At 40.4% G+C, this 24568-nt stretch overlaps 1 protein-coding gene and 1 long non-coding RNA gene across 2 annotated transcripts in view; one reads left to right on the top strand and one right to left on the bottom strand.

Moving 5' to 3' along the window:
• Window positions 1-24568, top strand: part of LOC111576189 (CUB and sushi domain-containing protein 1-like) — a 427486-nt gene that overhangs the window by 5745 nt on the left and 397173 nt on the right. The window lies entirely within an intron of this gene.
• On the bottom strand, window positions 18018-20781 carry LOC129348959 (uncharacterized). Its single transcript, XR_008601735.1, has 2 exons — window positions 20034-20781; window positions 18018-18235 (listed from the first exon to the last, which is right to left on the bottom strand). It is a non-coding gene; the product is annotated as an uncharacterized LOC129348959 (long non-coding RNA).

The following is a 24568-nucleotide window of genomic DNA, read 5'->3' as shown; positions in this document are numbered from 1 at the left end:
TGTGATTAATGCACTTAATCTTCCCATGTGACTGACATTTTTTTTTTTTTAATTTAAGTGAATTATAATAATGAAAACAGAATAGAACGTGTACATACTACCTTTATTAAAAGCCACCATTCAAAGAACATTTCCTTGGGGTGTCCTTGTAGCTCACTTTAAACGTAGCTGTGTCTGTGATGATCTGTGTCTGTGTGCACATTTTTGCGGGATTCCCTTTGTGTGTGTAAGCGTGTGTTTAATCATTTTCTGCTTTCTTCGTGTGAGAAACATGGGAGTATTTATAGCTTTCACCTCTACTTGGGAGACAAACTAAAAGGCGCACACACATGGACACACACACACACACACACACACACACACACACACACACACACACACACACACACACATACATAGACACACACACACACACACACACACACACACACACACAGGTGCAGAAAGAGAGGAATTTTGTTCAGTGTGTGACAGGTGCTTGTATTGTAATTGATTCCCCCCAGCCACACCAAAGATTCGCCAGATGTCAAACAACCTGAGCTTGAGAAAGAGCAGAGGAGAGTCTTTATGTGTGTGTGCACCTGCAAGCGCAAGAGCGAGACATCTCATTGACTACTGATGATTTTCGGGTACTTGAGAGTCCTTCTAGATGTCCAGTGAGACCAGAGAGTACACACACACTTCAATACAGTTAACTAGCGGAGAGTACACAGTTCAGTGGAGAGCAGAGAGGTAGTGTGTGCATGTCTGTAAGTCAGGAAGAGATAGAGAGAGCTGCAGAGCGGTCTAATGAATACTAGAAGCAATGAACCGTTTGATTTTCATTCTCACAAGTTCTGAAATTTAAATATATATTCATATATGGTAGAACATATAAAATGAAGTGGGGCTGCTGTTGGTGTCACAGCATATGAATAAGTGTAAAAGAAAACACATGAAGTACATGCTAAGTATACATGGGTCATTATGCTTCTGATGTTGAAAAGAAGTCTTTCAGCCATGCATGCCGGCTTGAGCTAAATGAGCTAGTAATCTATCTTTATAGTGTTCAAGTGACAGAACTTTTTAAAGAGCCATGGCCTACATACAGTACACTAATGCGGGGGGAGAGGGCAGTGAGCAAGAGACTGAGAGAGGAAAAGAGAATATGTGTGAAAAGACAGAGAAAGAGAGACTGAGATAGAGGCAGAGACCAGAACAAGTGTGCAGAAAGGACATAGAGAAGGAGAGCCACTTCTATGCAGGGGAAGACAAAGTGAAGGAGGAAATGAAAATGTATTCCCCAGCAGATGCGATTAATCAGGACTGACTTTTCCATCTTGTGCTGCTTGGCTAGTAATGTCTGGCATTAAGTAATGACATCATAACCCTGTCTGCCCTGAATTTATACCTCAGATATGGAGGGAAATCCACCAAACTGACCTAAAGGCGCGAACAAACACGGCTCTAAAATCTGTTGATATTAATGACTGAACTCAGATATTTCATGCTTGCAGTAAATAGTGCATCACACACAAGTCTCGCATCTCTGTCATTTAAAATCTGAGAGGACAGCAAAAAAAGGGGGGCATAAAGGAGGAAATGTATATCATTTGAAATACCATGACAGAGCTTGAAATTATGAACATCATAAAAGTGCTGTTGCATAGCTGGCCCAGTTGTTGCATGGGTGCATTAGTATGCATGAGTAAATGCCATGTCTGGTTTAGCTTTCGGACTCTTTTTCTGAACCACGCTGTTAGTGTTTTTTTTTTCTGAAATTTTGAGACCTAACTAACACAGACCACTGTATTCATCTTTTTAACTGTGCGTCGCCTGGATATATCCAGGATTCGATATAAAGTTCTACTGCAAGCCATTAAAACAGACACATGTCTAATGAGCTATGTGCTATAACAAGCTATAAACACTACATTTATACCATGGGCTGAAACTTTGCATTTGGCTGCTATAGAGCTTTTAATGCAGACACTTTTGGCACAGCAGTTTGTTGCTGTTTTTCTGTACCTTGTGGTGCAGACGCCTCGCTGTGGTGGGAGCTGAGGGTTATTTCATAACACAGGATTACTCAGCCAGCCAGCTCTAAAAATAAGCATGAAATGAACCTCTCAACTGGAGTTCATAATGAAAGATCGTTCGGTGTGACTACAAGACATCCATGAAAACCAATATCCAAATTTAATTTGACAGATTATTCAGAACATCAACAGCTATGGTACATTTTTACCAATTCCAGTAAAGTACATAATTTCCATCGCTTTCCATTCGTTTGCTATGTTAATGGCTGTGCAGTGCATTCTGGGAGCAATGGTTCAAGCAGCGCTACTCAATATTGACTGCTTCATGTTTGAATAAAATTGAGGTCTAGTCTATTTTATTCAAGTTTAGGTGCCAAACATAGTTTTCTATCTCTCAGAACTTCTAACCCTTGTGAACAATATAAACTGCCACCCAGATACACAGATTGATTCTGGAATTCCAGAGCATTGCACAGATTGCTGCCATCACCTACATCTGTGCCATTATTTGCTCCTGGTCTTGTAAATGATTAGGTGTAGTAGGTTTAAAGATTCATGCATGCATGCAGTGACAACATCTATTTCACAACTTTGAAATTCTTTAAGGGTCAAAGACAATCAAGCAATGCCACATGGGACATGCTGGAGGCATTGCACTGGTATGTGTTGCAACAAGAGGGTGGATGCACATTTTTTTAGCAAAGAGATCAACTTTCTTGCTGGACCTCCTTATGTTTTTTTTGTCCTCTGCAGCTGTGATCGCACAGCACCGCATCAGCATGTTGGTCCCATTGAAATGAATGCTGAGGGTTTTTTTTTTTGTTGTTTTTTTTAATGTTGTGCCTTTGTTGGTCTGAATGTAGAACTACTCCTTATTGTGGCATGTCCCAGGGCTAGCAAGTTTAAATAACCCAGATAAAAGTAATATGGTAATTACTGTTCCAGGTAGGAGAAAGGGCTTTTTGATGACAGTGCGGGGTCAGCTGGTAGAAACTGGTGGGGTTTCAGTGTTTTGCTTTGGGACACTTAATCAGGGTGGAGATTTTTTTTTTAAATTTTTTATTTTATTTTTGGAGCTCGAATAGAGATCCTACACTGAATGATGCTGTCCATCTGCTATACTACCCTGCAGCTTTAAACCTAAGTGTCTATTGGTCTGGTGCTGCTGCCCCCTGAATATAGAGGCTAATGTGTCTCTTAATGTAGCATTTTTGCTCTTTTATTATTTCCGCTTTGCCTCTCTGTTAGCATGACATTTTCTATAAGCTGCAGGCTAATAGCTGACTAGCGGGCTAACATTAAGCAGGCTAATGCGTCTGTTAATGTTACATTAGTGTTATTTCAGTTTTCCTCTCGCTTAGTTCCATGGTTTAAGGGCATAGTGTGTGTGTGTGTGTGTGTGTGTGTGACACTGTTAGAGCACACCTACGCTTTGTGTGTGTGTGTGTGGGGGGGGCTGCGTGTGTGTCGTCCTACTGTATGAGTGTGTGTGCGCATGTGTGTATGTGAGTGTGTGTATGTGCGTTCTACATATGGAGCCAATGAGTTACATTTCCATTTCAAAGCGACGAGTCAGCAGCAGCAGAAGCTACTTTCATCCATTAATGTGATTTTAGGGAGAGAGCGAGACAGTGAGACACACGCAGAAGGAAACGCATAGAGCCACAGTAATAATTACTCTTCAGGTTGGCAAAGGGCTCAGATTGTTTATTAGTGTGTCTTTCTCTGCGTTCCTCTCCTACTGACAACCACCTCGCATCGCCACGTCTTCCCTTGTGTTTTTAGTCAAATTAGGAGCGCTCAATTTATCTGCTGCACAGTCCGGTGTTTTAATGCAGCTGTCACTCACATTAGCAGGTTCACTGCTCTGTAAAGTGTCTGAGTGTTGTTGCAACACTCTTCTCTGCAGGAAGTTGAAAAGTCTGCAGAAGATGAGTTGCTGTAAAGAATAAAGAGTCTGTGTGTGCATTTGTCTCAGCCTTCAAGAGGAAATATGCTATAGGGTTAGGGATAGAAGTGGGTGTGTTAAAGGGAGCTGTGAGGGGATTACTTTGTGCTTGAGTACCCTTTTGTGTAAATGTCCATGCGTAAGCGAAAAATGTGTGTGTGCCACTTTAGGCATCGTGTGTGTGTACACAGCTTTTCTGAGTGCAACCATGCGAAGGCTGTACAAGCTGTGTGTCATATTAATGTAGTGAGGCAAGTTGAAAGTGAATGTGTTAGTTTAGAATTTGTTGCATGCGTATTAGTGTTTGCTTGTGTACACAAACTTGTATGAGTATTTGCCTCTGTGAGTGTGTCCATGTGAAGGAATTTAAGCTGTGTATTTCCATAAAGTCTGGAAGTTCCTGTGTGCAAATGAGAACGGGCATAGCACAGTGTACAAGCATAAAATATGTGGCTGTCAGTGAGGGGGTTTATTGCTGGAGCCCTCTGTGTGTGTGTGTGTGTGTGTGTTTGCTTCTGCACACATGGCGCACATGGCATTTGAAACCTTTTTGTGTGTGTCAGCGTTAACAACCTGCATGTTGTGTGTGTGTGGTTTGTGTTTATGCATTTTCAGCTGAGCGTGTGTGTGTGTTTGAGTATAAATGCATTAGCCACAGGCTATTGTTGCTCCAGTAGCATCGTTCTTATTCTATCCATTTTTAATGATTGGTAATGGTTGCTAGCAGTGTTGAGCCTATATCGGGACACAGGACACAGCAAAAAATGGTCCCGTGGTGCACAAAGCGAGCAAGACGGAGGAGACAGAGGAAGGGAGGCTGAAAAATAGATTGGGATGGAGAGGAGAAACAGGGAGGGTGTTAATAGATGTTAGCTTGTGGAAACCAACATCATAGGGTTCTGCTGAAAAGGTCCCATAGTATAATGTTTGGCTGCATTACACCCCTACAGGGAGGACAGTGGGTGAAGAAGAGGGAAGGAGAAGGTGAGAAACTGTCCAGCAGGCTGCCTGGCCGACTGACTGACTGACTGACAGTTTGATTTACTGACTAAATGATGGACTGGTTGTTAATCTGATTGACTGACTTGCTGGCTGATTGGTTGTGTTACAGGCTGGCTACGTGACTGACTGAGGCAATTGCTGATTTGTTGAAGGATTTTTACAAGGTACCTTTGTAATGGCACAAACAGAGAGACCTGGTGGAGAGATGGGGAAGTCAAGGCCTCTTAACTGTGTTTAAACTCAACAAAAAAGGTTTGGACAGAGTTTCCTCAGTCCAAAGGCCAAGAAACGTTGGTAGCACATAATGGCTGCTAAATTGTTCCTTGTTAAATTTAGGTTTTATTTGTTTCCATTAAAGACCACAATGTGCTTTATTACCAATGCTTCCTTGTGCCTTCCTTGAGGGAAATAGTAGGATTTTATCCAGCGAAATCCAGTGGAATTAAATCAAACTAAATCAGATGAAATTGAATTGTATTCAACCGGATTTAATAACCTAGGCCAATGGAAACATTTGAAACAATTTATCGATTCAAGTTAAAGGAAAAAAAAGATTAAAACGGCTTAAACTCGGGCTCTGAAATTTTTGTGCAATGCTGACATGTTAAAGTGTAAACGGAGCAATATCGCCCTGTCAGCTGGAGAGGCAGAGATGGATTGGGGCAAGAGTGGGAAGAGGATGAGTGAAAGAGGGAGTGAGTGAGGGAATGAGGGGCATTAAAGAGAAGGAGGAGACGGTGGAAGGAGGAGAGGTGAAATAGGAGGAGGGAGGGAAGGCCTTAAGCAGTCTGATAAGGAAATAATAAAGGAAAGGTTGTAAAAGCCTCCAAGACTCCAGCCCTAGCAATATCAGCCACACACACACCTTAACACACAATCTCACACTTTTTCTCCCTCTTTTACTCTCAAACACACACACACACACACACACACACACACACACACACACACACACACACACACACACACACACACACACACACACACACACACACACACACACACACACACACACACACAGCCGTATGAAAACTGATGTTGCAGTGTCCTTTACAGGCCATTAAACTTGAACAACGGCAATTGCTTACTTCTGTCTGACAAATGATGGCTAAATAACACCGCTTTTCTGTCTGTCCTCGTCTGTCTGTTTGCCTATCTTAAGTCAAGCAAACAAATCTTCCTGTAGTCAAAGGAGGCCAGAGCGATCAGTCCCTCCCAGATGTTGGAATCCACAGAGGTGGGATAGTCAGAAGCCCTTTTCAGACCTGGGATATCTACCACTCCTTGCTTTCTCACTCTGTTGAAGTGATTCCATTCTGCCATTTAAACACAGGACACTTTTACTTTCACTTGTTCCTCATAGCTTCATTCAGACCCACAACAGTTGCAAAGTGCCATATTACAGGTGCGATATTTGTCTTATATGAGATATTCCACAGTACTGTAAGAGATGTTCAATGCAGAATCATGCTCCAATAAACAAAAGGCTGAATCTAAACTAATACTAAGTTTATCAAATTGTCCGAATAACTGACAATCTAATTTATTTTTGATTCCTGAATGCAGGAAGTTTTGTCCATGTGTGATGATCACCTAACTGCTACATTCCCAACAGTGAAATAAAGCATGTCCTACAGTTGTGATGGAGCTCAGAACTCAACCTGAGGACAGCAGCTATGTAACAAATGGTTCAACTGCCGCTCATAAACGGTGACTGTGTGACAGCTCACCTGTCTGATGTGAAGAAAAGCACACAGCGTGACTTGCCGTTAGATCCTGATCGATCCTATCTTCATGTTCTGTTGTCCTGCTGTTGCATGTGCTTAAATACGTGCAGCTCTCGCCTTGGAGACACTCGTGGATACTGCTGCTGGTTCACGTTGCAGGTTTTTTAAAAGAGGTATGAAGCAAAAAGAAAATATTGATGAATATCATTAACTTGAGCTGTTTGTCTGGTTTCATCACAGTAAGGTTTGTAGTCAAATAGATGTGAAATTGTTGGATGTAGTGAAGAAAGATGTTTTGTGGTTTTGGCTACAAGCTGTGTCTTTTGCTCTTTGTAAGTTTTAGGACAAATATGGTACTAAAATGTGGACAGGACCTTCCCCTTGATCATTTTTGCGCAACTTGAAGTGAACTGCTTCTCTGTTAACTTGTTAATGTCCTTAAAACTTAAAAGTTGCAAGTGATACTGAAATAATACTACATTGGACCTTGTAGGATTGTCCTTGCAACTTTTATGGAAAAGTGACCTGGTTGCTCATTCGGACATGAAGTTTAGTTGGTGTCAGATTAACGGAAAGGAGCGCAAGCTTGAAAGAGGCTAAGAGCAGGAAGAGGAAAATGAATACAGCGATGAATGATGAGTAAATCCCCATTGCCTTGTTTTTATTAGCATGTGCCAGTCAGACTTCGTTTTTCAGACTAGTTATGGGCTTTTTGCACAATGTTCTTGACTTAAATTTGTTCTAATTCTGCCACATTTTTACCAGCGACGACGATATGAAGTCCCTTCAGCACATCTTTAGCACATTAGGCAATAAGCTGCTTCTATGAGGAGTTTCAAGTAATGCTTCTTGAATGTCAAGAAGCAAGTGATTCTGTCTTCTCTCTCTTACCCCATTTTCTTTCCTTCGCTCTCCACTCACCCCTTATCTCCCCTCGTCTTTCATCCCTCTGCCCTTTCTCTCCCGCCGCATGTCTTTTCCCCTTTTCATCCTTGACTCGGATTCTTCTCTCCACATTTTCTCCTTTGCTTTATGTATCATTCCTCTGCTTCTTTCTTTACTCTCTGCCACTCATTCTTCTTAATTTTCTTCCTTTTGTCTCCCCCTCAACTCACTTTATTGCTTTCCTCTTTTTCTCCATCTATTCCCTCAATGTCTGGCCTTTCTCTCTTCCTCCACACCTCTTCATCTCTCCCTCTCCCTCCTTGTCCCTCTCTTTCCTTCCTCCCTCAACTTCCTCCACCTCACTCCTTCTCATTCTCCTCTCCAATTTTGTTTGCCGTCTCTTTTCCTGCTCTCTCTCTCTGCCCTTTCGAGTCCTTTGATTAGGTTGCTGGCATTTTCATTGAGATGTCTATGACCACTGAAATAACTCTCCTGTCACAGTCTCATCTGCCCTCTATCCTCTTTTCTCCCTCTCTTCCTTCTCCACCTCTACTTCCCCAGCATTTCCTCCTCGTCCTCCTCTTCTCACCAGCCTTTTATTTTCTCACTTCATTTTATCCTCTTCTTGTGCCGCTCACTTGCCTCTCTGCAATATTCCTCTCAGTTTCTTTTCTCTCGCTCTCTCTCCTAGTACCCCTTTTCTTGTTTTTGCCTGCTCTTTCATTCTCTATGCCTTTCTACTCTCATTTCCCCCCCTCTGTTTCCTCGGCCGCCTCTGTAGATCGTTTGTCTAAATGTCAGATGGCCACATCAGCCACTGTTGGTATTATAAACAGCTTTCTGATCGGTACCACAGAAAGGGAGACACAGGGAGCGAAAGAGTGAGGTAGGGTGAGTGTGTTGTGGTGGTGGTGGTGGGGGCTGGGCTGACGCTGCAGTTTTCTTGTGTTTCTGGCAGTGAAGAGAAAGAAGAAGATGTCTGAAAATAGAGAGAACGTGTTTAAAAATGATACGGGGTGTGGGGCGGGTGCACGAGGAGGGAGAGAGTGAGTCGGCTTATAAGAGAGGAAAAAAATTGAGATAAGAGGAGTGGGGGGAGAGGCGAGAGGAGTAAAACGGGAGGAGAAGGAGAGAAATAAAGAGAAAGGGAGAGGGAGAGACTGTGTCTACATGCCTCTAATCTGTTGATGGTTGAGGAGAAGCAGACAATAAGCCATTATCTCTCCAAGACTTAGCAGTAGCTGCAGCAGTGTGGCACCGCATACTGCCAAAGCAGCTTACAGCACAGTTATGTTCCCAGGATGCACTGACACCCATACAGGAGCAGGATAGCACATCCAGATGGTTTAAATCAGAAAGATGATAAGATATCAATATGCAAGTCTGTTGAGTCTCTAATGAAGAAGAGAAACATTTGTGGCATCTTTCATCTTATTAGCCATTACAATGATGAAAGTGTATATTCTAAAGGAACAGTTATGGATAAGATTAGCACCTGATATGAGCTTAAATGCATACAAGAACTTAATATTCCCAAGAGGAATTATGAAATAAATGAAACAGCTCCTGTTTACTCGTAATGTCATTCACTAGACTAGAACACACTGTGGATATCAACAATGTATATAAGAGTTACAGCAAATCTGAATAAAAAAACTGTAACGCTAATAAAACAGATTCCACAACTAATTCATTTAAATTGTCTATATCATTAATTTAAAAACTAATGGGTGTACATTCTTTATAGAACGAGTGTTAAAAGGAGCATGCTGTTGGAAAAACAGTGTAATTGCACTTCAGTTTCTCCTGTTAGGGGTCACCACAGTGGATCATCTGTTTCCATCTTGCACATCAGGCTTTAATGTACTTAATGTTGTGCATCAAAAGCTGTAAAGCTTGCAGTTTCCCCTGTAATATAATTAATATTTAATCATGAACTTGATGCACCTCCATATGCAGTTTAAACTGAATGATTAAAAAGTTAATGTACTTCCTATCGGTATTATGTTTGCCTTTGACTCTGTGTGGGGACACATCTCTTTGTAATATCTCCAAAGAAGTTGGCATTAGTGAGATTCTTTTTATTTGCAGCATATAGCCCTGATGACAAGGGCTGTATAATACTGCGTATTGCACCTTTGTATCCACACTGCTCATAGCATAAACGAGTGAGAAAGAATCACTGTACAAAAATGCCTTTGCCAAACTCATTGTAAGCTGCTCCTTAAAAGGCAACGCCAGCAGTCCCAGTTTGTTGTTCTGATAGCCATTTTCCTCTGTATGTGGGAGTGCAGAGTGGCGAGTGTTCAGTGCTGATTTTCAAAACTTCACAAAGATGGCAGGAAGTTGCATAGGTGTTCTTGATACTGTGTTCATCCTCTGTAAGAATGCGTGTGTTTCACAATGATTGAAAAGGATACATGTCTCATGAATATACATGAAAAAAAAATCCACATTTACTGTTTAATAATCTCTTTCAGACTGCCTTCCTGGCGCTAGAAACAGGAGGGAGGCCAGATTTGACACCAGTGCTGTTAAAAAGCTGACGTCACTGCACTGAGTAAGACAGAGAACAGAGAGAGGTGTCACATAGCCAGCCTGCTCCTCTCCTCTCCTCTCCTCTCCTCTCCTCTCCTCTCCTCTCCTCTCCTCTCCTCTAATGTCTCCTCTCCTCTCCTCTCCTCTCCTCTCCTCTCCTCTCCTCTCCTCTCCTCTCCTCTCCTCTCCTCTCCTCTAATGTCTCCTCTCCTCTCCTCTCCTCTCCTCTCCTCTCCTCTAATGTCTCCTCTCCTCTCCTCTCCTCTCCTCTCCTCTCCTCTCCTCTCCTCTCCTCTAATGTCTCCTCTCCTCTCCTCTCCTCTCCTCTCCTCTCCTCTCCTCTCCTCTCCTCTCCTCTCCTCTCCTCTCCTCTCCTCTCCTCTAATGTCTCCTCTCCTCTCCTCTCCTCTCCTCTCCTCTCCTCTCCTCTCCTCTAATGTCTCCTCTCCTCTCCTCTCCTCTCCTCTCCTCTCCTCTCCTCTAATGTCTCCTCTCCTCTCCTCTCCTCTCCTCTCCTCTCCTCTCCTCTCCTCTCCTCTCCTCTCCTCTAATGTCTCCTCTCCTCTCCTCTCTCTCCTCTCCTCTCCTCTCCTCTCCTCTCCTCTAATGTCTCCTCTCCTCTCCTCTCCTCTCCTCTCCTCTCCTCTCCTCTCCTCTCCTCTCATGTCTCCTCTAATGTCTCCTCTCCTCTCCTCTCCTCTCCTCTCCTCTCCTCTCCTCTCCTCTCCTCTCCTCTCCTCTCCTCTCCTCTCCTCTAATGTCTCCTCTCCTCTCCTCTCCTCTCCTCTCCTCTCCTCTCCTCTCCTCTCCTCTCCTCTCCTCTCCTCTCCTCTCCTCTCCTCCTCCCTCCCTTTCCCCAGTTTATTGCACCAGGCATTTTGTGGCATCCAGTAGCCTGCTGGTGTGGAGTTGTTTAGGGGACATGAAGAGCTTTTCTAAATGGGGGCTAAATTTAACTAAATGACTTCCTCCACTCAGATCTGATATAATGTTCTCCCCTGCTCCTCTCCTCTCTCTGGATCTTTCTCTCACTGCCTCATCCTTTTTAGCTGTTGTCCTTTTCCCTCCTCCTTCCTCTCGCTCACTCTTTGTCCTAAAAGTGTGATTTTCGGCTTCTCAATCTCCTTCCCAGATTCTCCTTGCCTCTCTTGACTATGTACCTTTTTCATCTCGTCCTGTCTCCTGCTCCAACCACTGCTCTCTCCTCTCTCCTACTTTTTGTGCCTCGTTTCGTCTACTGTCTACTTCCACAAAAGGGTTACACTGTTCTCTGTGTGAAGACTTAATAAGGTGGCATCGCAGGAATTTTCTTCTATTAGATAAGTCAGCTGGCGGTTGTCAGTCCGTATGTCCATCTGGCTGATCGATCCACTTCGTCCCTGTTTCTGTCTGCTGACTGCAATAATGTGCCTGTGACTGGAAGCAGTGACTAATTAGATGATAGATCTTTTACCTCAGAATTATGGTCAGAAAATTGAAAAAGGATAATTGCTTGTAGATCAGCAGTCAATTGTGAGTCAGGCAGCCAACCAACCAGCCTCGGTGGTGCTTTGTGCCTCCATTAACACCCTCACTGCAATATCACCTAATTACCTAATTTATATGTATAAAGTATATCACTCATTAGATTGCCATGTATATTATGTAACCATATAATTATGTCATAATATATTGTAATATAATGTTATGTTGAGGCTCCAGTTTATATTTCGTAATCATCTATGTAATCCAGTTACCCTATTTCTAAGTTTGTGATTTATATATTGATATAGTTTCATACAGCAGAATAGCCCAAGGTAGTATAATAATGCATCAAAACTTTAATTGTGTGAAATATGTCTTTATTTTATGGAAGTATAATATAATATAATATAATATAATATAATATAATATAATATAATATAATATAATATAATATAATATAATATAATATAATATAATATAATATAATATAATCGTGCCAATGTGGAATAAATCCTTCCATCATTTGTGTAAAGAGGGGATCTATTGTAATCAGACCTTGCAATATCAAATCTCCAAAACTCACTAGACACCAAGGAAAATCCAGATGCGTTTACTGAGCTCCTGAAAAACCATTTCTTGTCCTGATGTTGAAACCCTGCATATCTCACTGCCAGCCCCGCTCTGCTTCTCCATGTTTGAAAAACATGCATAAAAGTAATAATTCTGTGAAATAAATGGAAATCGTGAAGATGCTGTATATCTTACAGGTTGATTTGTGCATCAGTTGCATACAGTGAGCCACATTGCCTCGCAAGGGAATCAATCTATAAACCCTGGCTCAGCAAGCTATTTTCTTTTTCCACAGTCTGCTCTGTCAACATGACCGATATGTTAATCAGAGTATTATTTATAACCAAATGTGGAAATCATTTATTGATACATCATATCTAGAATGTCATTCAGAATGTGTCATCTGTTGTCTTATTTATATGAAATACTGCATCAAAACTTATGATGCTTACAACTGGATGATTAGTAATCTGCAGTTATGATGACTGTGATTAATCATCTAGTATGCCAATTAAAAAATCCTCATTTTTAATTGTCTGTGGTTTACATGATATAGTAAGATATTGTCTGTGTGGTATAGCCCTGTAATTTGCTTATATTAAATTAGATGAGATGCAAATTAATTTCTTCTGCAAAGCTGACAAAGTTTACTGGTTAACCTGTTCAAAAAGTCCCTTGCTGGTGGCCTGAGACCTTTGTTGCATGTCATTCATTCTGTCCTTTTCGTCAATGAAAAATACCCAAAGAAAATACCATCACAATACTAAAAAAGCTTGGGCTCTCAATATTTACTCAAAACATATTGTAACCAGCCTCCACCTCATATACTCCATGCACCGTGTTACTGTCTCCTCCTCTAAATATGAATGGATATAAAGCAAAGTATTAGTAGAGACTGTATGGCCTTTTCCCGTTCAGTTATTACACTAAATTTGGCATTTTGCAGATGTGGTGATAAATTTTACCATAAAATAGGAGATGAATACAGTTATTAACACAACTCTCCTTTTTAAATGTCAAATCTGAGAGACTGTCACTGCCTTCCCTCTTCATATTTGCATTCTTACTTGCTATTCTTATACTTACATGTTTATGTACACTAAACACCAACTGAGATGAACCTAATGGCTTTTTTTTCTTTTAGGTTTTGTATGTATTTTTATGTCAGACCCACAAATTGAAGACTGATAGTAACACAAACACTTTTGCATCCAAACAACATTGCTGTTGTATTGTTGTATATCTGAAAATCCATCACAAAGTTTCACAAGTCACTTTGCCATCCAAATCCAAAGTGAGCCAAACGTAGTGGTGTTCAGTCTCCAGCTGAGTGCCATTAAAGATGGTACACTGAGATCAGGTACAGAAAGTACTCTGAGTGCCATGCAGTCAGACCTTGCATAGCGGAAAACAATCTCGAAAATCTATTAACAATTAGACATTTATGTTGGTGTCATGCATTAACTCAAAGAATGTTGCAGTCCTCATGGCTCCACATATACTGTATCTGAGCCTTTGTCTGCCACTGTTTTTCTTCTTTGCAGCTGAAGTTTGAGTAGGCGTTTGAGTGACATGTCTGTTTCTGTTTGTACAGTCTCATGAACTTTTCCACGCAACAGGAAAAAAGCTGCGATGTTAGAAAAACTGTTTTTCCTTCAGCTTTTTTATGCACAAATTGGAAATGCTAATAAAAGTACCAGGATGGAAAAACACTTACTGCCAGCTCTTAGATTTTGCTGCTGTTCATTATCCACGATGCTGTAAATCAGCTGCACCAAGATCTGAAACACACCAATGTGCCTATTAAGCATTGAAGGACATAACAAAGCACATATTTGTTATGGATGATGCTATAGGAGAATACTTTATAATGCATGCAAAGCTAGATGTAGTGGCTGTGACATAAGTCACAGAATCTGCTTACTGCAAAGCTCACAGAACAAGACTGTTGACTCTGGTCTTGTCATCCACATCTTATTTCTTATTCTTTCTTCCACTCCAGTAAGATATTACAACATGACAGGAGTCACAGACCTTTGGCCAGCTGCACTATTACTCAAAATATGACTGTCGATGTTCATAACCAGTATTTTCTCTTCCTCCCATTCCTTTCTCTTTAATTTCTTCTCGGCAGCAATGACATAATTGCGAGTGACCTCTGTTACTGCCAAAATAGTATGTGTCTCCTCCATGATGATTAGTGTTGAGTATATCACCAGTGACACGCGTACCAATGGATGTGATATTGCTCACAGCATAGATGTTAGCTGTAAAATCACTTAAAAGAAATGACCACTGGTGCATGAATCAAAACAATTGCACAGCCATCAGGTTCATGTAGCCTTCGCTACTTAGACCGCCATTGATCTTATCCGCTAAACATTTTGTGCTGTGAGAGCTGGTGAATATTTCAACATATCACAGTTTCCTTTGTAATATTTTCTCATTGATGGCAGCAGAGATAGTTGCTTCCCTTTATTCTGGTTTTGTCGCAGGTTTTAACAATAAGCCTGCTTCCTTGTAATTTCTTTGTTTAGGGAAGACTGATTGTAAATGCATGCTCCTTTTCAGCAGCTTTCTGCCTGAAATTTATACACTTATAAACAAACAAGAGCTGTTCAGTCTGGTGCCTTGCCTGTACTGTAGTTGGTTACCTACAGTCATTAACAATTGGAGACATTTTCCCCTTCCAGTCCATTTTTATGAGTACTGGCAGTGTTTTTCTGTCATAAACTCAGAATGTAGGAGATTATCAGCACTGCTACACAATGTTATACACAGACTGCTTCTCAAAAAAAAAAAAAAAAGGCTTGAGGGAGTGATTGACATGCCGCATGACTTACCATCCAGCTGTCAGTCCTGGAAATACTGTATCCAGTGAATCCCAGCTAATCACCACTCTATCACTCTGATGCTCAGTGTCTTGGGCTGAAAGGATTTCTCCACCAAGCTCCAGCCGTCTTAACATGTTCCGTCTCTTGAGTTATGACAGCACATAGGACAAAATATGCTTGCAGGTCAGTATGCGTGTAATTCACTATGTTGTATGTGTGATGTATTTTCCAGACCCGGTCACACGTTGAAAGTAGCACTGAAGGAATACCATTATAGCTTCCTCTGGCTGAATCACTCGGCCTCCTTGATCAACTGCCTCCCCAGTTCTGTCTGTATTATCAACACAATGATTCATGAAAAATGAGGAAAAGGGCAGATGACTCTGCAATTTCTCCTCACAGGTATTGATGCCGTTGCACAGAAGTGACAGCAGTACTTGTGTGAAGAATGGAAAAAAGAGACTTTCACACCTCTGGATCCCTCATAAGGTCATAAGAAATACAAGGCTCTGGTTCAGTAGGTGACTGTTGTAGTCACAGTACTGATGACATGACAGAGTAACCTCTGCCTTTCTCTGCACTGCATGACCGCCAGCTCACCCAAACTCAATTTTAACAATTTTGCCTTCTTTGGAGTGATGACTATTCCAACCTTGCTCTTACAGTAAGCAGCCACATAGTAGTTTTGATCCAGGATGCTATATGAGGATGTGGTGTGATAGTTATGCATGTGACATGTTCTGTCATGGTTATCTTGCCAGCCTACACCTTTGGGCCCACGCATGACAGCAGAAGTAATGGCTTCTCAATTGTACGGCTCCATATCGCCAGGATTAAGGGTACATCTTTTGGTTTGTAATGGATAGCGTTACAGTAGCAACACCAGATATACCTTGGATCTTAAAAATTGGACATTCAATCGGAAGATACGATCCATCTTGTGTTGTCAGGAATCCTTCTCTTCTCTTCTCTTCTCTTCTCTTCTCTTCTCTTCTCTTCTCTTCTCTTCTCTTCTCTTCTCTTCTCTTCTCTTCTCTTCTCTTCTCTTCTCTTCTCACAGCCAACTTGTGATCCTCGTCAGTGATTTACTGTCTCTACAACATTTGCTCAGTGACATTAATTCTGCAAAGTGACAAGCAACAAATCAAACTACTTTTCTGGTGTATCTAAGAAAATCTTTCTGAATGTGAGCTGACTTGATTAATATGCATAATAACATACGATGGCCTCAAAGCTACTCTTTGAGAAACCAGTGCAGCTTTGAATAGTAAAACATCGACATGGCCTCTCTTTTTTTTGTCTCTGAAGATGAAACTGTGGCAGTATACAGAGGGTTTTTTTAGACTGAGGGGGGATAACCACACTGCTTTGAAAGATGATGATTTAAATGATGAATTTAAGTCATTTTTTTGCTTCTGATATACTACAGTAAAGTCATTATGGAGGTAATTCAATCTATGAGATTATATTATTGTGTTTACCTGAGTAGATTACTTTACTGATTAGAATTTTAAACAGGAAAATGTATTTTGCACGAGGATAGTTATCCCATCATGAAAGATGACTGTGACATTACCCTGGTTGTTTTTCTACAGTATGATTAGTGCAGCACCGCGATAGAAAGCTCACTTGTATGTAAAGTAATGCTTATACAGTTGGCAGGAGTGTCATGTTGCTAGCCTACTTTTGGTGAATCTTCCCGTCACAAGATTAGTGATCTGATTTCATGACTCTCCTCTCCTCTGGCTAAATTATGTATTGTGATATTTCTTGTTAAGGCACAGCTTCGGGCTTGGACAAACAATAGGACTAAAAGAGTTGTGCTAAGTTTTAATTCCTTTTTTTCCAGAGTGACATTTGCAGGAGTATGTCCAGCCTTCTGTATGTATTGTTCTTTGCTGCTGCATCTGAAATATAGCTGTTTGAAAAGAGGATGCTCGGTCATGCCACGGACTCTGACCCAGGAAAAGTGCAGTGTTTGACATGTGCAGTTTGTGGAGAGTGTCCCACCTCATGATTGTGTCAGTGACTGGTATCACAGCAGTTTTGATGTCCATCTCAATAATTCAGCTAGTCACTTACATTTTATGAATACAGATTGTTGTACGATTTTGACTTATGGGGTACACCAAAATCCTTTTTGCAGCCGTCACAATGCATTACAACTCACAATGGAGATCTGTTACTTTTGGCGAACAGGTTTAAACAAGCCTTTTACTTCTCCCTCTTACATAACCACCACATTTAGCTGCCAGCCTTAGCTTTGCAACAGGGGCTTTGTCAACCATTATGGGAATGGAAATGTTGGTGTATAAACAAACCAAGAAGCGTGGTGATGTTGTAATGAAATTTTACCACCAGAATTAGGGCTGAACGATTTTCGGAAAATAACTGATTGCATTTGTTCTGGCAGATATTGTGATTTGATTTGCGATTTTGTTTTTGCTTCGGTTCAATAATCACTGAGTAATAGATTTAAAACGTGATTAGCACATGAGACACCATCAAAAGGGAGGAGCCATGAATTTGTAAAACCACTGACCTGACAGGTTAAACTGTTTGCTAACTGCATTGTTTTAAATTAAAATTTTTATTTGAAATTCAGCCCTAACCACAATTCTTTGATTATTTTAATCTTATCGTAGTATGTCAGCCCCGTCTCGTAATCTTTCTATACATCTATACAATTAAACTGCATTCTCATTTATGTTTTAAAACAAGCAAGTTTTCTTACCAAAAGTTGAGACTGTGATGCAGTAGGAAAGGCTTTCATTTTGAAATAGTCAGATTAGGAGGTAAGGGGGGAGGATGGAGACATCAGTTAGCAAGTGTTAGTGTTTGCGTCTGTTATTGGGCCATTAATCTCAATTTAGGATTTGTTTCACTCAATGTTTAGGCACCGGATTCCTACAGCTTAAGGCAAGTTAAATTCAAGACCTTTTAAGACTTTTTTTATTGCCATTTGAAATTAAATTTAAGACCAATTTCACAATAAACACAAATGAAAAAAAAAAACACCACATCAATTACATAGGGTTAGGGACAATTTTACCCAAATGTTTATTTTAACATAAAACATGACTTTTTTGTCCAGTGAAAAAGTTTTTTTTCTTTGACCACACCTCCAGGCAAAATTCCTTCAGTTGCAATATGTTCTTGCTGCAGTAGCTCCAGGAACTTCCAATTAACGTTTGGTCCATCCATGGAGGCGGACAACGGCTTACGCCTATCCAGGTCCTTGGCACCTTCCTGGGAATAAACAATGTTGAAGCACATGAAGCATATAAAAATCATACTGGATTAATCCAGTAAAGATTTAGCAAACTGTCATACAGCATATTGTCTTTGTAACAGATGGAAGGCTGACACAGAAAAGATATCAATAATGACACCTTAAAGCGATATTCCACTTTTCAAGAATAATCCACTCAATATGTACTCACCTCTACGCCCATGTGAGGATGGGTGAAGATCTTCTGTTCACAAAACAATCCTGGAGTTTCAGCAGAAAACAGCATTGCAGCTAATTAGAATGAATGATGACCATGGATAAAATCAACCACCACAGAGAGCAGAGACATTTTGTGTTCGTTTTTTTTACATTTTATCCATGGTCACCATTCACTGTAATTAGCTGCAACGCTGTTTTCTGCTGAAACTCCAGGATTATTTTGTGAACTGATGATTTTCACCCATCCTCATATCAGCATAGAGGTGAGTACATATTGAGTGCATTATTCTTGAAAAGTGGAATTTCGCTTTAATAAGTCAAAGCTGAAGACCATCAGTGGTGGACGAAGTACTGAACCCCAGTACTTGAGTCAAAGTATAGATACTCCTGGTCAAATATTACTCAACTACAAGTGAAAGTTGCTCAGTCAAAATTTTACTTGAGTTAAAGTAGTAGAGTTCTTGCTTTAAAAAATACTGAAGTATTCAAAAGTACAAATTACAAAGTACATTTTGTAATATCAATACATGCTGTATTGTTTTCACGATGCATATACAGAACCTTGTAACTTTCTGAAAGCACCTGATGATGCACTGACCTGCTTGTAGAACCACTCTGCTACATAAAGCCTACAGAAACATCTATAAAAACTTCAGCATAGAAATACAGTCAAGAACAAAACGGACAGCTGTTGTCAATTTCTGATGTAAATGTATTAAAATCACATCATAAAATGAGATTGAAGCCAACTCTAAGGAGTTCTCCAAGTCTGTTAAATAACTGAGATTTCTTTCTGTCTTCAGGAGCAGTATATACATGAATTATGAGGTATTTTTCATCCCAATAAAAACAATCCAACTTTAAAAGCTACCTGGAATAATGAATAATTATAATAACATCTTGAGAATTCATTTTGTCTTTCTCCTGCTGTCACTATTACTGCTTTTTGTTTAAATAACAGAGGGAGAGCTTGCTTGCTCTTGTTCCAGAGTGCACCTGGATGACGTATTTCCACTTTTACATCAGTCCCATTTGAGAGGAGCTACTGTGATCAGTTTCCTTTTGTGAGGAACACAGCATGTGACCAACTGCATTTTAGAAAAGAAAAAACAGCAACAGCTGACTTCAAAGCTTAGTCGAAAAGTAACAACAACCTTCCTAGAAATGTAGTGGAGTCAAAAGTACAGTATTTGTCTTTGAAATGTAGTGGAGTGAAAGTCACAAGTTTCCAAAAAAAAACAAATACTCAAGTAAAGTACAGATGCTCACAAAATGTACTTAAGTACAGTACTCAAGTAAATGTACTTCACTGCTGTCCACCACTGAAGACCATACAATATAAACAACACTTGTACAATATAATGTGATCCAATACAACAGCCATGACTTCTACCTTTACAAATATAATAATGTTCAGTTTTGATTGACACTTTCAGAAAAGATATGAACTTCATTACTGATGTTGTAATTTGCAGTGGTGTTGAAGTGGACTGCATTATATTGAAAGTTTTGGTCGCTACATTTACACGCATGAGACAGGCAGAATGATGTTTCTAATTTTCTGCTTCCATAATAATTTGTTTGTCGCCTACTTACTTTGAAATGGCGTAGTAAATCCTCAGCTGTTCCATGTCCCATCAACTGCGACCCCGAATATCTTGACTGGACGTGATCTTCGCACCAATAGCGGATATGCAGATCCAGTTGTTTTGTTTTCGTGGTCTGGTTGAGGCTCTCGCCAAACATTAAAACAAACGCGTCCTTGTTAGCATCCGCAACAAGCTGCTCTGAAATGTACGGGGCTAATCCAAACCTGCTGATGTAGGCCGTCTTGCACCGAACCACACGCAAACGAGTGGGCAATGTCAGAGTCTGGGAACACAGCACGGAAAAAGCCTCCAACTCCCTCATTTGACTGGTATGATTGGTGTTTTGTCACGGAGTTCAGAGACCACAGTACCTGTGCTTTCAGTGTAGGCGTCCACCCGAACATAGTCCGGAGATGCGATGCTGCGGTCCTGGTTGTTGATATCGGGGCTGGGGGTGGAGACGAGAGTAGAACAGAACTGGGAAATACCCGGCGTTTGATGGCAGCTTGATTTCGAGGCTTTATGTTTTGCGCTGTGCATGTATGACTCCACGGCCTTCACTCCCATCGTGCCGAGTTTGAAACATTTCTTGCACAAAATACACCGGTGCCTCGTACACTGCCTGGTACCGCTTTCAGCCGTGAAGATAAAACTTGGTTGGACAGCCAATTTTCGTTGAATTTACATTTTCCCATGTGGTCCAAAGTTGCTACATGAACGACGTGCGTCTGCGATTAGAGTCCCGGCTGCAAACACATCACTGTTTTGTTGATTGCGCGATGTTACCTCGAGAGTCATTCTGTAAATTATTTAAATAAATACATAAATGAATAAATGTTACCATTTATTTTGAGGTTTGAGACCAATTACAATCATAAACTCATACATATCACGTGTTAATATTTTTAAGACGCGGGAACCCTGAGGCACTAAAGCTACATTGCCAGGCTTAGGACAGTATCATGGTTTAGTTTGCACTTTCCCAACAATAAGTCTTAGAAGCTTTCTTAAGTTTAGTTATGGATTAAAATACAACACTTAAGCAACATGTTTGAAGCTCCACCTCTATTTTCGGGATTACCAGGGTGACCCCACCTCATCTATGTGAAGCATGCTTGTGATTCCTCAAACAACTGTAAGCTGATGGAAAATGTATTTCCTACTAAATGTAACTGAAAATGCAGTTTGGTTGTCTGATTTTTTTACAGACAGGACTGAGCTTGTCCTTTGAGCCCTAGCTGTTGGATAAAATGTGTGATGACATTGCTGTTTTTGGTTCAGTGCACAGTTGAGCAATAGAGATGCAGACATGCTTGCATTTGTGAACTGAAAGCCTCATCCTGAACAACAAAATGTGTGACGAGGTGGCGTTTGCATAAGATTTGCATAAGGTGACACCTTTTATTTTGCTATCAACTTAGAGTAAGCTCATATTGTCATGACTCACTTTAAACTGTCTGGAAAATTTCAGCTTAATGATGCATGGATGAAGGATGTTGGTACAGTTTGCTGCTATTTAGGACAACAAATAAAAACATCTTGTCTGCTTCTGATTCTATAATACAGCAGTGGTGCGACTGACTTACAAATTCTGTTATGATTTGTTTTTGCAATGCTAAAGACAATCCAATGCTGTTCTCTGACCATTTTCTTATCATAATGTAATTATGCAGTGGTTATTCTCTTCAGCATTCCCTTCAGCTGTCCATCCATCCTTCAATAACACAAAGGGAGCAACAACTAATCCACTTTTTAAAAAATGCTCACTTAGTTTTGCCAAAGCCTGTTAGTACACAGTTTATTTTCAGCAATGATCAGACTTTGTTTTTCATCAAAAAGTCTATTCAGTCTTTGGTTTGTAAAATTTCAGAAAACAATGAAAAAATGTTGTAATATTGCAATTTCCCAGAATCCAGTTTGATGTCTTCGGATTACTTGCTTTGTTCCACTGAATATTTAGGGGGGGATTTTAACTTTTGAGAGCTGGAAAGATAGGATTTCAGTCAGTTTTGCTTGGAGACCTATTCAAATGAGTTATTGATTTGCTAAAATTGTTGTGTTCATTGACTATTTATTTCAGCTTTGCACTTTTTTTTGCCTTTATTGGACAGTCAGCAGTGAAGAGGCAGACATTAAACCAGTGGAGAGGAAGGGGAATGAGATGCACCACAGGGTCCAGGCAGGAATCGAAGTATGGACATTGCAGTTATGTGACCTTGTGACTGCCAAAGATCCAGTTTTAAACATTTAACATGTTATTTAATTGCCAATAGGTTGTCAATACATTTCCAGGCTGGCAAAATGTAAAGTCAGTATCGACTGTGAGTGGAACACAAAAACAATGCAGAAATGCAGCCGCAGCCATCTTGTATTAGGATCCTTTTTAGTAAGAGGTATCGCACAAATACAGACCTTTGTAAACTTGCAACTTCAGTCACAAATCATTTGCATTTTGCCAAGTTAAACTCATCCATCGAGGGCTTTTATGAGTAGGGCATTAGACAGAGCAGAAAATAGTCTCTGAGACAACACATTCAGTCTCCTCTTTGACTACCGGCTCTCTCCCTCCACTGGAAGGATGAGGGACTCGAGAGGAGCGAACAGATATAAAAACTAATTTGTTCCTGTACCCAATAGGATTTTTAATGCCAGGAAGTAATACTCGTGGGTGCTGGCCGTATGCACTAAGTCGCCACTGTACTCTTTAAATGCAAAAGCTTTTATAGCCATAGCGGTACTGTACACTCGGTTGCAGTTGTGTGGTGTCATGATTCAGCAACTATGTCGGTCTGATGATTGTCACTTTTTTCTGCATTATAAAAATGGTAAAATGTAGGCCGAGTTCTATCTTAAAAAATCTGAAATGTATTTCAGTATATCAGGGTTTGTTTGTATCTTCCACTGCGATAAACAGGCATAAAATTGTTAGCTGCTAAACAACAAACACAGAACAGGACTGAGGAGCGGCAAGACTATTAAAGAGGAGTGGAGGGTTGTTTTGAGATTCTCTGTGTGCATGTGTGTGTTATTGTGTGTGTGTGTGTGTGTGTGTGTGTGCGTAGTGGGCGGTGTGAAAGAGAAGGAGAAACAAATTTGGCTGTCTTTCAGTGTTGTGGTGACTTGGTCAGAATCATAACATCTCCCAAATCAATGACCAAAAAATAAATAAATAAATAAAATACAGAGAGCATACAAAAGCAGGCAACCAGAGAAAGAGAAAAGCGAGCGGCAGAGAGTATATTAGGGACTTTGTCAGAAACGTAACAAACGACAGAAAAAGAAACATCATAGGAGAATAAATATTGATAATAAAACAAAAGTCAACCTCTGCTTTCACTTACGGAACACACTTCTTTTCCTGCCCATTTCCCGCCTGGAACTGCTATACTGTTATATAACAACAGCACTTATAGAAACCAATCAAACAAGGAATTACGTTGTCCCTGTAGTTAGTGGGAGATGGTAGCAAACTACATTTGATAATGGAAAACCTGTGGACCACTGCATGGGGTTTTCTATAAGCTGTGTAAGTAGGGTTGTATAGACATTAATGGGTGACATAGGGGAACAGACATCTGTTACTGCATTTGTCCATTCCAGTCCTTTTTCAACGGGGGTGGGGGGATAATGGGTTCTTAGCCAGACCTTTACTGTGTGTCTCAACCCATTAACCAGCAGCTTACATTTAAAACACAGCACCCCTCAATTACTTGGCACCTCAACCCATCACTTGGCAACATAACACATTTATACAGCTTAACTTATGCTGTATGTGTCCACATTTATTACCCGGTCTCTTTCTATATAGTGATCACTTGGGTTCTGCCTTTATCGTGAGATATTTGCCTCAAGAGGCAGCATTCAGCTAATAAGAAGGAGAAAGTCCTAACCAGAAGAAAAGTGACTGATCATTCTGTCTTTACCAAACTAACTTTGTATGCCTTCAAGTTCGTTACTGATCGGTCTAAAACAAAAGTGTTTGTAACAGAAATAGATCCACACAACATTCTCTAATGTCTTTATTGCAGTTTTTTGAGTGCAAACAATAGTTTTATGTGAAATTATCAGATGTATTCAAACATAGAAGACATTCTTTTCTGACTCTCTGTAATGTAAGTGCAGTCATTTTCCAGTTTGTTAAAACATGATACAGTGTACATGAATATGTTCAGTTATGTTGTAAGTCAGTTTTCTTGTTCGTGAGAGAAGTTAATTGAACTTCATAGTTTAGAGGTTACTTTGTAGAGCTGTTGAATCGCTTCGTGATGTACTGATAGGTGCTTCTAACATTCAGTCTAAAAGCACTTTTCAGGGTAATGCGATGCTGTTCAACACAGCAACACAAGACCGCTAAAATGACATGATGGAGTTTAATAATCATAAAAGTTTTTCAACAAAAACAAATAAGGCTTTTGATGTACGTATTAGAATACATTCATTTAGCTTAGTGTACCTGGATGTTAATTCCTTTCTATATTGGATACTTGTACAAAATGATGAAATAAGTTTGATTTAAAGATGATTTACAGCTGCGTTCTATAC

Source organism: Amphiprion ocellaris, chromosome 1, assembly GCF_022539595.1.
Source record: "Amphiprion ocellaris isolate individual 3 ecotype Okinawa chromosome 1, ASM2253959v1, whole genome shotgun sequence".
In the NCBI taxonomy this organism is placed as follows: Eukaryota; Metazoa; Chordata; class Actinopteri; family Pomacentridae; genus Amphiprion; species Amphiprion ocellaris.
Note: the sequence above shows the minus strand (reverse complement) of the source record. Positions and strands in the feature narration are given on the sequence as shown.